Source organism: Oryzias latipes, chromosome 18 (assembly GCF_053564925.1).
Source record: "Oryzias latipes strain Hd-rR chromosome 18, Olatipes_Hd-rR_3.1".
NCBI lineage: Eukaryota > Metazoa > Chordata > Actinopteri > Beloniformes > Adrianichthyidae > Oryzias > Oryzias latipes.
In genome coordinates, this window is record NC_136254.1 from 21,083,739 (window position 1) to 21,096,369 (window position 12,631).

A 12,631-nucleotide genomic window follows, 5' to 3' on the forward strand; every position below is an offset into this window, starting at 1 on the left:
CATAATAACTTTCCCGCTTCCTTTGGATATCCCTGACATATGTGTTTTGGTTTGGTTTGAAATGTGGCTGTTGAGGTTTGTACATGAAAACACTGGCAAGGTTTTATTTTGCGTCCATGGCCTGAAGTGTCTCGTTGTCGTAAAGCGTCCCCTCTATCTCTCATGCTTCCTGTCTGCTGCCTTGTTTTACAGCAGTACACCAACCCAGCTCGCCAATGGACCCTTTAAATCATACATGGCCACATATGTTGTTTTTTTTTGAAGAGGCAAAGAGCAGAACAAAACTACCCCAACGCGAAGCCCTATTTGAAGTGACAGTTTTTGTTTTTTGTTTCTGCTCAGTCCTCAGTGACTCATCCAACCTATTTAGGATGAGTCACTACAATGCGGTCCACACCTTTGCGAGCATCCAAGCCTGAAAGATGCCTTGCTGGATGATTGAAGCAGATGTTTTTAGACACTGCCTTTTTCTGGGGGGCAACTTCTTCTTAAGGCCAGCAGCTTGCAGTAAAGGTTAGGTGAGGATGAGTAATGGCGGAGACGCTGAGGCAGGACACTATGGAGTCTATTTGTGAGCTGGCTGGAAAAGAAAACAAGCAAAAGGCAGACATGCGAGGGGACAATTCTTGAGAGTTTATTATAACAACAACAACAAAATCCGACTCAGCATCTTGGCGGCATCAACGTTCTTTAAAGTCCCACTCCGATTAGAAATTCAGGATGAAAATCCGTGCATTGAGCTGCCATGTTGACTTTTTTTTTCTACCTTTTGATGGAGTCACTGAAAACGTCATGTGCCCAAAAAGAGGGTGAAGTGCTGCGTCAACCCCGCTGCACCTGATGCCCAGGACCTCAGAATGCGTCTGTACATTGACACACTATTGAAACTCAACGCCCCTGACACACGAATCGCTGTGAACGCAGCCTTAGTCTGCATCGGAATGGAGCACGGCATGGAGCTTGTGGCCATGCAAGCGAATTTTCTATGTCACAACAGTATTTTCTCATCTGCTCCTTATTCAAAACTATTGGAATATACTCAGGAATGCAATTTAAAGCTTATCTTGCTTCATACATGTCCTCCATTATCCGTAAAATGCCACAAGAACAAGTTAAAAACACCAAAAAGCACACCTTTTCATTGGAGTGTTGTTTTACACTGACTCCAAACATGACTCAGTGACTTGACGCAACTTTTTTTTTTTTTAAATCATTGCGCCTTAAAAATTAAATTACCAAATACATTTTGGTTTTGCAAAAACAACCAGTAAAAAAACAGGATTGTCAGTCTGAAAGAAGAGGAAAACTGTTGAAGGTTGGAAGAAAAAAACAGAAATCGCTGCTATGGCTACAGCAACAAAAGCAAGGATTTTTTTTCTCCAGAATCCACCTGATGTAAACTCTTTTCCATTCAGTGAAAAGCACACAGTGAAAGCTGTCTTTGCTGTAGTGCAATTGTAAGATAGTAAAATTTAATTATTGGTTTTTGGGGCGTGTTTTTTTTAGCTTTAAGCAGCTGCATGCAGCAGCACTAGAAAGGAAGAGGTGAAATCTGCACTCACACAAAAAAAGGTTTAAAAGAAGGCACTCTGTTTAATGGGATTGTCTGTGTTTTACGTTTAATTGTAATTGTGGACTATAACCTAATGACATCATGTCAGGGAGTCATTTAGGATTCTGTTCTTAAGGGGAACTGGACTTTAAAGTTTGATCTGAAGAACGTTTCTCTATTCATTTTAGTAGCTTCATTTGTTCAGATCTGAGGATGTCTCCAAACAACAGATCCTCTCACTTCTACCTGCTCTGATCGTCATTTGATCAATTTTAAAGGCGTTCTAGTTGGATTTTTAGTTATGATGATGCCGTTTTTTTGGAAAAAAAAAAACCAACACACTGTTGTTTTTCTTGGAGCTTACAGCCCCTCACAACCCCATCCTAACTATAGTGGTGCAAAAAAAATGGCAAGCAATATCGGAACTTTCCAGCCAGTTGTATCATTTATTCAGGGCAACGTCAACCATGTCAGCACAACTAAACGACAGGAAGAGACCCAGCTTCAAGGCTGTAAATAATAACAGCAACCCATGCCAAAGAATGTTGAAATCCCAAGAAGTAATAATAAGAACTCAGAAAAAACAGCACTCATGCATCAGTGCTCTTATACTATTTTTTTTTTTTTTTTTTGGCATGCCAGGTTGCCCCCCCCCCCCTTCTCTCCTGACCTCTGATGGGTTGACAGACCTGTCATTGTAGACCTGCAGATGAAATTAGCCTGAGGCTATAATCTGGCATATTTACAGTCGTTTTGTTGTTCATAAATATGCAATGTTCTCCTCTTCCTCTCAGTCGATTTGATATCAGTTTAGAGAAACAATTTCGCCATAAAAAACGAAATAGTCGATGTATATGATCCCAAACACTGACATAGGTAGAATCATTTTTGCATAACATTTATGTAGAAAAAGTCTTGTTAAATTGGTCAGCTTCACTATTTTACTATCAGCATTTGCACAGTGGCTTATAATCAATAATTACTTATTAAAGAATTAGGTTAACCTCACATAACTGTTTGAGTCAGACCCACAACCCACTAGCATAATGCAAACATTCCTTAAAAACCCCATTATATAGGATTCATAGGATGTTTTTAATCTGAATTTAAATTTTATTTAATTTTCTTACAGTTCTTTGATGCAGTAGGCTTTACAAGGTTACCATCATGAATCGGGGCTTATATTTTATTGAAAGTATTTTTTTTGCTACTAGAATTTGAATTTTGGGGTGTTTTTCTGTGTTCCCGGTACATTTAATTTCGATGGGGCAAAACAAAAATATTCTTTTAACACTAGCAATGATGTCACATCTTACTTTTGTTCAAGATTTTGTCATAAAATTTCAATAAGAAATGCACTCCAAAATCTTTTTCAAACAATCAACAAAAATCCCAATTTTGACAGTAAAAACGTTAAATGGTTTCCCCCTTTTCCTTTTTTGCACCTCCACAATAAAGTTTCAAGAAAAGCTGTTAAAAAATAAAGTTGTTGGATTTGAGAATATTTCTAAAGTTGGACTGAAATGAAAAATTAATTCAGTAGCAAGTTATTATTAAATTCAAACAAAGTCAGAGGTGATTGTGCAAATTTCTCTCATGCATGAACAGTAGTGTAAAAATGTGTTTTTTTTCAAAGAGCAGCACTCTTTTTCTAGTATTTACTTGTAATTGTAAAAAATATACCTTTTGTTTCCCTGGTTTCCCTAGTTTTGTTGTTTTACTGTATTATATTTAACTTATAAAGACAAATTTACATCTAAAAATTATTTCCAAATACATTTTTTGCCCATAAAAAGTGTTTTGACTTCTCTTTTGGAGAACCTACTGCTTTTATTAGCCTCCTTTCATTTTCAGCTGCGAGAGAATTAAATAAATAAAGCCTCATTAATCCACAAAGGGGAAATTACATTGTTCCAGTGCATTTTAGAACAAAATGGTCATTGTGGGGAGCCATTATGTAAAGTATTAATTATGTAATGCCTTTTCCCGTGCTCGCTGGTCTGCTCTGTCTGCCCCGCTGGAGAGCCCCAGCTGGCTCCAAAGCACTCCTGTCACCTAATGATAATGAATGCAGTGTGTTGCTGAATGTGCTGGGAGGCTCACTGTCAATCTGTTCCACTCTGACTCAGGTTTCAGTCTACTCTAGCACGCTTTTCCTGCGAAAGCGACCACCAGGAAAGCCAGTTTTCATCTGATGGGTGCCACCAGTCTTTCAACCTCGGGCTAATAAATCCAATCTTGGGTGAATAGGTACAGTAGCTGGCTTTAGCTGGCCGTTAAGTCTTCAGCAACTTTAACTAAACAGTAAAAACATCTTCCACTGTATGAATAGAAGACACTTCCTCCTGGGTTGTTGATAAACCAAATTCTTTTCCAAAGGGACTTTATGTGAGCTGTCCTCGTTGGGGTCAAAGCAATCTATTTTTTCCTCTTCCTCCCACCAACTGTCTCCCAGTCTGAGATAAAAGAGAACCTATTGTGAACAAAAGGAGGGGGACACTTTGATGGAGCTTAGAGCTCCTGCATTGGACCAACCAGCCCTCATTCACTCAGTTGAATGAAATCACAGCAGTTTAATCAGAAACTTATACCAACTGTTAGGGTTCAGCATTATTCTAGTGTACATAAATGTCCTTATCAATACCACAAAAAAAACCCAAATGTTGATATACAACATTTCTAAATGAGCAGACCTGGGCTCTCTTTTTTTCTATTTATGTTAATCACATCAGCAACCAACATATAATGGATATTGACATCCACAATGAGTGTGTGTGCTGCAGAGATGGCGCGATAACTTCTGAGTGTGGTGTTGCTATGGGAACATGACTCATCACAAGTCTTCTCTTTACCTGTGGCAGCTGCACAGTGTTCATGAAAGCGGTTCTGTGCTTCTTTTGTTTGCCAACCCGCAGTGCTGAACTTCCGTTTTCATTAATATATATCATATCAGATGCCTGGGAACTAAAAAAACTCATATCCTCATTTGGTCTACTTTTTTTTAAATCTTTGGTGAGTTTGTGTCTGAACAGGGAGCGATTGTGCTAATTCAAGTACTCGGGCTGTTGTAATCCATGTTAGGCAGTGAAAGGGAACAATTTGAAGAAAGAAATGTGTAAAGTTACTATATTATGATGCAATAAGATGGTAATATACTAATTTATAACTAAATAAAAGCTCTTTGACAATGTTGCTGTCTCTCAGTCACACTGTACTTGAAATGTTGCCAAGAGTAACAACAAGCCTTTACCCTTAAAGTCCCACTTCAATCATCTGTTGATCCATTGTTAAAGCATTCCCAGTGATCTTTTAAGTATAAGTTTGCCGTTTTAGCTAAGTGTTGTTTTCTAGGACATAGTTTCTGCGAAGACGCATGGGTGTGTTGTCTGGTTCTTCCAGCAATGCATTAGATAAAGAGTCTTACATCTTTGTTGCATATCAGCTAGAATAAAATGATGAAAGTAGAATTATAAGAAGAAAAAGACCACAGGGAAGAATGTGAACTTAAATTAAAGACATTTGCAAAATAATTAAAATGCCTCGATGTGCCTCTCATTGTGTAAAATGACATTATAACAAGTAGCATTTGTAGCATGTTGAGTTGTCGTAATTACAAATAATATTGTATCAAGTAGCAATTAGCAAATAGCATTGTAGCACATTGTACTGTTGTAAGTAGCATCGCAGCAAGCAGCAGTGTGACGATAAGCAAGTAGCATGCAACAGATTCAGCTGCTCTTCGCTAAAATGTTTAGAAACTGCCCCATTGTGTTGGTCTTTGACGCTCAATGCAAACACACAACTTCTGGATTTCTTTGCATGTTAGTGTCACAAACAGGCCATCTCATCTTGTAATTAAGAAATGAGGAAAAATGTTCTATTGCTTAGGTGGCACGACAAGTTATCTGACTGTTTTGCCGATTTTGACCTGAATTTGCTCCTGATAGCAGGTCTTTAGAACTTGAGCTAAAATATGACAACAAACAATAATAAAGAAACTCTTTTTATGCCAATGGCAGTCACCGAAAATCCTTTTGGATATACTCAGTGAATTGCTGCTGCACTACAAATGCTATCAGCTGTCACCGCCAGCAACGCCGCAGAAGAGAAAAGCACATGGCAGATGTTTGAGCTGTGTTTTGTTTCCGTGCGCTGCTTTAGGTATGTTGTCATACACTGAGAGGTGTGGAGGAGGTCCATCTGTCACAGCATTGCTAACCCTCTAAACAGAATCCTAAGCTGCCAGTCAGCACACCCACATCTTTTTCCTTTTTCTTTTTTTCTATCGCGGTGGCTGCTTCTCAGCAGGCAGCACTGACAAAGACAAAGTGCAGAACAGCCGCTGGCTGCACCCCAGACAGAAAAACTCTGCTGTAAGATCATTTTTAGTTTTAAAAACATTTCTGAATGCTTACCTGTCAAAATGCATGATAATGAGTTTCTTCCCTTTGACTCCTTCAGTCTTGGAAGTTGTGGATGGGCATTGTTCTTTTTAAATGTTCAATTTTGATGTGAAGGCTTCTCAGTTTTGAGGGATAGCGCTTTTAGATTCAGCAGTAACCAGATTATTGCAAATTCTTTTTGCACTTATCATTGTGTGGAGATTAGATTTAGTAATCTGATTTTGTTACAGCACATCTGAACAAACCTCACATTTGTGTGCATAACAAACAAGATGCAATAGCTGCAGAAAAACAACATAGAAAATAAAAATCCAATAAAATGAATTGTATATACATAGTCTTTACATAGTTTGCATAGTCTTCAAACAAAAGCCTAAAATATTTTTAACATTTTGATTTCAAAGTCACAAAATATGTTAAATCAAAATGTTTGTCACATCTTGGTTTTTTTTAGAAAACAAAATGCTAAAACTGTGAAAAATCTTTGTAAAAAGTACTAAACTGGCTCTTTTTGGTTTTCTTATTTGTTGGAGTTAACAATGTTTTCTTTTAAGATTTTGTTGTGCGTTTTTTTCATTCACAGTCACTCAAGATTATAGTTTCGATCCTCACGGCTGCTTTCTGTTAGTTCATTGCATCTCTTTCTTTTTAGGTCCATGATTATCAGGCTTTGTTATTAGGTTTTAGTAAAATCTTAATATTTTTTTCTGTTCTTTGCCTTTTGATTTGATTTATTGTAGTTTATAAATAAACTTTAACATTTTTTTTACCATGTTACCTTTAATTAATCCTCAAAAATCACACCTACAAGCTTTTTCAAACTGCATTTTTTCATCTGCTCCTGATTCACAACAATTTAAATAAAGAGAAAAATCATGAGTAAATGCCACAAGAACAAAAAACAAAACAAAACATGACTTTCCTCAAAGTGGGTCTCTAAAGGTTTAAACATAAAACAGTTCCAAACATTTATTTCCAATTTTTCAAGTTACACTTCAAAACAAAAGAAAAAAAAAACAACTTTTCTTTTATTTGAACATCAACTTCTTTTGGCAGAAAAAGAAAATGTGGGAACAAGAAATTTGAGTTGACTGGAGAACATTTGCTGCCCAGAGACCACACAATGCAGACTGTACTTCATAAACCTGTCCAAAGGCATCATGTTACCCTCTAGTCTGTACTACGCTGGGGCTATGAGACAAGACAGGCCAACTGCTGAGTTACCGAATGCACAACCTGAAATCCTCCTTTCCTGCCGCCTCTCCTCAGGGGCAACTTAGTGCTCTCAGGACCCTGTGTGAGAAGTGAACTTGAAAAGGGACAGAAGAGATGAAAGTGACAACCCAAATAAATGAGGGCCTTGGGGGGATTTCACCACTGTGCTGAGATCACACTTTTCCTGAGCACTCCACTGGAGGTGAGGAGGATGTGGGTTTGTATGCGGGTCGGGCTCCGTTATGTAAGATCAGCCTCTGCGAAGCAGATATAAAAGCTCTCTGAAAGCTCTCTTTATTTCAAGGTGGAGGTTTTGAGGCGCTAACAAAGACTTCATTTCGCTCTCAGTGCATTCAGTTCCATTCTGTCTTTCACTTCATAAACACTCAAGACTCCGAATGCGATTCATGACTCATTTAGATTTGAAAAGAGCACAGAAAGCACTCCGGCCTGGATTAAGAGTTTTTTTATCAACCGCTGCAACAAATGCACAGTATTTTCATTGTGTTTGCATTGAGTGAAAGTGTCTTTACAACACAAAAAATCAGGTTTTAAAGAGGGAATGGATTTTTTTTTAGTACATTTTGTACTAAATGTGATTTCTTCTCCTCTTTAAAGTAGTTTTTTATAAATCGATCAACTTTAGTATTATGTATACTTTGATTTGATTAATTTGATCTAAAAAAAATAGACGGATACAGTTAAAACTGTCACGGTACCCCCAGCCGGCTCCTCCTCCTCGTCAGGTCCACCTGCAGACACCAGCTGTGCCTCCTCATCCTCATCAGCGGCTGGACTCTTAAGGAGAACCAGGACCTGTACTCGACGCTAGTTCGTTGTACTCCACGGTGCTTCCTCTGGCCTAGTTTACTATTCTTGTTCTCGCCTTGTACCTCGTCTAATTGTGCCTTGTCTCCTCACTACCCAGGATCCCGACCTCCTCTTGTACGCTCTGGACTGCCGACTCACCTGCTCTCTGGTTCCGTCCTGCTGCTTCTCTGGGATTCCACTGGATCACGGTGTTCGCCATCAAGACCCTCCAACCATCCTCGCCGCATCCTCATCTGGAAATCTGTTATAAACATTAAATCTATTCCTAATCACCTTCCTTGCTTGCCGAGTATCCTTCCGGGTTACAGCATCTGGGTCTGCCTAGTCCACTAGCCATGACAAAAACAACCGTTACTGTGACTAAGCTAACTCCTAACCTTGTCAGTAACATGTAAGAAACCCACAGTCCGACACCACTACATGTTAGCCGCATTAGAGTATTCACAAGAACTTTCATCTTTGTTTGCAACTCGGAAAAAAAAGCAGACTGACATTTTGTCAGAGCGCCGCGTTCCTCTCTAAATCGCTTCAACATCAGTGAACACAACTAGAATGAATCTGTTTATAAGGCGCTCCGGATTATAAGGCGCACTGTCATTTGTTTTAACAAAGTTTAGGCCTAAAATACAATAAACTGATTTTTCCTCCATTTTTCATGGTAATTAGAATAACCTCGGAAAATTAGTGTTTTTTGCACCCATCACTACTCAAATCCCTGGTTATCGTCTGTCATCTGAATGTGTACAAACACGCCTTCACACATTGGGAACCGTGTGCAAAACCACAAATGACACCTTTTCGAAACAATTACAAACAAACCTAATGGAAAAACTCAACTATGCCTTCACTACCTGACTCTGATACACCTGTTGAGTAGTACAGCTGTGCTGAGATTTCTAGTGGAGGTAACACCTCACAGGGCCTATAAATAGCTCTGCACTTCTCTGTCAGGAGCCCAGCTGCAGCTCTCTCCCAGGCATTTGATCCCTTAAGGAGCTGACACAACCCGCTGCTCTTTGTCTCTCCGACTTTCTGACTCCAGTTACAAAACCGAAAAGTCGGGCGTACAGTAAAGGGGGTTGTGGCTTCACTGCTGTTGTGGCATTGTTTCCACGCCACAGAATAACTCATCAGGCACTGTTTCGTTGACTTGGATGCTTTCAGGAAGTAGCCATCACACAACTTTGCGGTTCCACTAAATCACATTAATTGCTGATGGAGGTGATGGCTAAAAACGTGCAGCTGAAGAGAATGGTGATCTCAGAGCAAAGCCTCATTATCACTCTAAAAAAAAAAAAAAAAAAGTGCACCCTGTTGGAGGGAAAGAGGTTCCGGACACGAACCCCCTAAGCGAGTGGGAGTATGAAACAAATGAAAAAAAAAAAAAAAAGATACGCAATGCCCCCGCTGGCTGCGTCTGACCACTGTGAGTCACTGTCTACACGAGCATCTCCAGTGTAAAATATGAGTCAGGAATGAACCACAACATTGGTGAAGTACACTTCTATTCCTGACAACAATGTGTTATTCCGGCCTTGAAGAGTTTAATGTGCAAAGTGTTTGTCAACAAACTTTATTGGTCACATGTTTCTGCACCTGCCCACAGCAATTTATGCATTTTTACTGACGATATTAAAAATAAATAGATAAGTTAAACTGATAATAATATTAGTGGTGATAACAACAACACGTGCTGTTATGATGATAAAAAAAATGAGGCTGAGGATGCTAAATAGCAGCTTTTATAAATACATTGTTGGGTGTTATAACTGTGGGCTGGAAGAGTTTAAATCCTGTAGCACAAAAGACCCACTCCGATGAAAATTGTGCATTTTCCATGATCTTGCAGCCTTTTTATGATGATGATGGAGGACATATATTAAACAAAGTTGAGCTAAAACTTGCATTTCTGAGTCTTTCTTTACTTAAATCGGGAATCAGGAGCAGACAAAAAAAATGCACAATTTCAGAGTGGGTCTTTAAGGTCAACTAGCGGAGATTTTTCAGGAACTGGAACAAGAAGTATATGTAATAATCCATCCATCCATCCTCTCCCGCAAGGCCAAATGCGTCCCTCGTTCAAATTTCTACTGGTCCACAGGTTCCCACTGCCCTTCCAAAGAACTATGATTTCTTGATGGTGATTGGCTTAACTGTGTTAAAAGCTGTTGTAAACCTAAGGCAACAAGAGAATTCATTCATTTCTGTGATCAAAATCACAATGATTTATATTTGATGTTTACAGTCAGCATTTAATTGTGAATAATACAAAGCCAGATTCAATGACAGACGTCTCCTTTGTTTTATTTCTGGTCTTCAAGTGTGAAATTACAGTAATTTTGGTAAAATAAAGTATTTATGTATGTTTTATGTGAAGATAATAATGTTGTAAGATCCAATTACAACAAAAGGTTTGTTAAAAAGTTAATTTGCATTCACCATTAAAGTTTAAAGAATGCAGGCTGATTGGTTGGCCCTCACACAGTTTCATTTAAATCAAATCTGGCCCTCTTTGCAAAAAGTTTGGACACCCCACATCTTGTCCAGAAGGCAGAGGTGACTAAATTTCACCAGTGGTTCTACTCCAAGTTCCTCCCATGCAGAAGGCACTTTTGTTTTTTCTATTTTTTTAAATCACACAAGTTTCTAATTTATTCTTTAAAAACATTTCAAATATCTGAGGTGACTGCATTGGATGTGTTTTGGAGGCAAAGCACTAAGATTTCTCCTACAGAGCTTTATCTGTGAGTAAAATGTGGGACAAACCAATCAAAATAAAAACAAAACTTCATGTTTTATAGGGCAATGAGGGTCAATAAGGTCAAAAAGGGTTTAAAGGCTAACTCATGAGTGGTCTCTGAGTCATTATCGAATGTAGGTCAATTATTAACAAACACCATTAGCGTGCAGGAGGTTGTAACCCTTGTGCTATCCTAGGCACTTTACCATTGGGAGTTGGATCATCTAGACCCACTAGTCAGTGCGTTGAACCTTTTTTCTTCAATGATTTGTGATCTTCACTGGTGTCCATGGATAACATGAAATCTTTCCACATTTATCCACCCCTTTTATGGTAGGGAGAACACGTCAATGGTCATCTTGACCTAATAGGATAACACAAGGGTTAAAGGAGTCTCTGGTGTGACTTTATTGTCACTGAGTAACGATGCTCTGTTGAAGGGCGAGTATATCTGCAATATATAACACAAACTTTACATGAATGATTGTTAGAGTAAAATCATCAATTAATCCTGCTGATTTCTTTTTATTTGCCTTTAGATGTTTGTGTTAAAATCTATGTCTTGTTGGTTATAAAGTAACTTGAAAAAAAATCTTTGACATTATATAACCATTCGTTTCATATTTGATACATGATTCATGTGTGAGACCCCATCTAATTAGCATGATCCAAACTTTCCTAAAAAAAAACCCATGGTATTCAACTTTATGAACGATTTATGCCCTGTAGTTTATCATTAATGCACTAGGGGAAGTAGAAAGACTTTTCCTGCTCATTTCAAAATGGTTGCCTCTGTGAAATCTCCCAAAAAACCTTTGGCGGGAAAAAAGTTTTGCTAATTTTCAAAGCTTGATGGTGGGAAAAACTCATTTATTGTCATTCGTTTTTTATTTTTAATGACAACATGGTGTATTGAGAAAATACAAAATGTGTTGATAATTAATTTGTTACACCATGTTTAAAAATGCGTGGATCAAATTTGAGGCTTTGGGTAAATAAAGTGTAATTTCCCCCCTGAAAATTCATGTCAGTATTTCTGCATTCTAAACTAACACATGTGAACAAAAACCTACCAAATCACCCAACAGATCATAATTGACACTATCTGGATCTCATTAAAAATTGATGCAGCAAACGTTTTTATGTGGATTTTATCAAAGGGTTAAAAAAAACACATCCTAATTGCTAAAAATAAAAGTTGAATTTTCTGGCTTGGATGTTGTGAGCTTTACAAGGTTAAAATCAAAGAATTTATTAATCATAATGTCAGAAGGAACAATTAAAACAAAAACAAAAAACAAGTATGATTTCTAGGCTAAGAAACATCCAGTGCAAAAATCACAACCACAATAAAGTAAAATGCTTCAAATTGAAATATTAAATTATACAAAAAAGATTAAATTCTGTGTAAAATTGACTCTACAGAGAAGTGTCAGGCAAGCCATTAATCATAAAAAAACAAACAAAAAAACAAAGTACTTTACTTTGGACCTGTGGTGGACTGGTAAACTGCCCAGGGTGTTCCCCACCTGATCAAATATGATCGTTTACTGTCATTTATACAAAACAATGCAACGGGCATCACATTTCTTTTATTCAAATGTTGTTGTTTTTTGAATGAGCATCACTAGTAGACTTTAAAAATAAAACTCAATTTGACATTAAGTGGTGAAAAGTATTATTTTTCTTCTTCTTGAAGAATCAGATTTGTTAACCATCAGGAAGATTTTTTTAAAAAGTTAATTTTGCATGTTTTTTGTTCAATCATTTTATCATTAAATATGACACCCTCTCAATTTACATGCGAATGTGAATAATTTAGTGCAGAAAAGGGATCTATTTACCTCTCTGGGATGTGTGCGCGCGCGTAACCGTGCACCCGCTATATCA

General features: G+C 37.9%; 1 long non-coding RNA gene across 1 annotated transcript; it reads left to right on the plus strand.

Annotated features, from left to right (window-relative positions):
* Positions 1-1,488: 1,488 nt before the first annotated feature.
* LOC144987040 (uncharacterized) lies at positions 1,489-8,277 on the plus strand. The gene is made up of 2 exons (XR_013650903.1): positions 1,489-8,018; positions 8,099-8,277. It is a non-coding gene; the product is annotated as an uncharacterized LOC144987040 (long non-coding RNA).
* Positions 8,278-12,631: the final 4,354 nt, after the last annotated feature.